The sequence below is a fragment of the Bombus pyrosoma genome, unplaced genomic scaffold (assembly GCF_014825855.1).
Source record: "Bombus pyrosoma isolate SC7728 unplaced genomic scaffold, ASM1482585v1 HiC_scaffold_4710, whole genome shotgun sequence".
NCBI classification, from domain to species: domain Eukaryota; kingdom Metazoa; phylum Arthropoda; class Insecta; order Hymenoptera; family Apidae; genus Bombus; species Bombus pyrosoma.
Genome location: NW_025219969.1, coordinates 197,782 through 199,560, shown reverse-complemented (window position 1 = coordinate 199,560; position 1,779 = coordinate 197,782). Strand labels below are relative to the sequence as shown.

The 1,779-nt window shown below is 46.7% G+C and overlaps 2 protein-coding genes across 15 annotated transcripts in view; one reads left to right on the top strand and one right to left on the bottom strand.

The window, feature by feature from the left end:
* LOC122577441 overlaps positions 1–1,779 on the top strand; it is a 266,783-nt gene that overhangs the window by 123,636 nt on the left and 141,368 nt on the right. The window lies entirely within an intron of this gene.
* LOC122577433 overlaps positions 1–1,779 on the bottom strand; it is a gene marked incomplete at its 5' end in the record, with an annotated part of 702,209 nt that overhangs the window by 649,569 nt on the left and 50,861 nt on the right.

Below are 1,779 nucleotides of genomic sequence, written 5' to 3'. Positions count from 1 at the left end.
ACTCCAAATCGTTAGCAACGTCAATGGAATTCCAGATCTATGTGCCCCATTCGGTGCGAACTTAAACCTGAAGGACTTCAGAACGTTGTACCTCAAATCAAGGGTCGTGTAGTAATACCGTCAATGGAATTCCAGGCCTGTGTCGCCCATTCGTGCGCACTCAAACCTGAAGAACTCCAAATCGTTAGCAACGTCAATGGAATTCCAGATCTATGTGCCCCATTCGGTGCGAACTTAAACCTGAAGGACTTCAGAACGTTGTACCTCAAATCAAGGGTCGTGTAGTAATACCGTCAATGGAATTCCAGGCCTGTATCGCCCATTCGTGCGCACTCAAACCTGAAGAACTCCAAATCGTTAGCAACGTCAATGAAATTCCAGATCTATGTCGCCCATTCGGTGCGAACTTAAAACTGAAGAACTTCGAAACGTTGTACCTCAACTCAAGGGTCGTCTAGTAATACCGTCAGTGGAATTCCAGGCCTGTGTCGCCCATTCGCACGCACTCAAACCTGAAGAACTTCGAAACGTTGTACCTCAACTCAAGGATCGTCTAGTAATACCGTCAATTTAATTCCAGGCCTATGTCGCCCATTCGTGCGCACTCAAACCTGAAGAACTCCGAATCGTTAGCAACGTCAATGAAATTCCAGATCTATGTCGCCCATTCGGTGCGAACTTAAAACTGAAGAACTTCGAAACGTTGTACCTCAACTCAAGGGTCGTCTAGTAATACCGTCAGTGGAATTCCAGGCCTGTGTCGCCCATTCGCACGCACTCAAACCTGAAGAACTTCAGAACGTTGTACCTCAATTCAAGGATCGTCTAGTAATACCGCCAATGGAATTCCAGGCCTATGTCACTCATTCGTGCGCACTCAAACTTGAAGAACTCCGAATCGTTAGCAACGTCACTGAAATTCCAGATCTATGTCGACCATTCGGTGCGAACTTAAAACTGAAGAACTTCGAAACGTTGTACCTCAACTCAAGGGTCGTCTAGTAATACCGTCAGTGGAATTCCAGGCCTGTGTCGCCCATTCGCACGCACTCAAACCTGAAGAACTTCAGAACGTTGTACCTCAACTCAAGGATCGTCTAGTAATACCGTCAATGGAATTCCAGGCATATGTCATTCATTCGTGCGCACACAAACCTGAAGAACTCCGAATTGTTAGCAACGTCAATGATATTCCAGATCTATGTCGCCCAGTCGGTGCGAACTTAAACCTGAAGGACTTCAGAACGTTGTACCTCAACTCAATGGTCCTGTAGTAATACCGTCAATGGAATTCCAGGCCTGTGTCGCCCATTCGTGCGCACTCAAACCTGAAGAACTTCAGAACGTTGTACCTCAACTCAAGGGTCGTGTAGTAATACCGTCAAAGGAATTCCAGACCTATGTCGCCCATTCGTGCGCACTCAAACCTGAAGAACTCCAAATCGTTAGCAACGTCAATGAAATTCCAGATCTATGTCGCCCATTCGGTGCGAACTTAAAACTGAAGAACTTCCAAACGTTGTACCTCAACTCAAGGGTCGTGTAGTAATACCGTCAATGGAATTCCAGGCCTATGTCGGCCATTCGTGCGCACTCAAACCTGAAGAACTCCAAATCGTTAGCAACGTCAATGGAATTCCAGATCTATGTGCCCCATTCGGTGCGAACTTAAACCTGAAGGACTTCAGAACGTTGTACCTCAAATCAAGGGTCGTGTAGTAATACCGTCAATGGAATTCCAGGCCTGTGTCGCCCATTCGTGCGCACTCAAACCTGAAG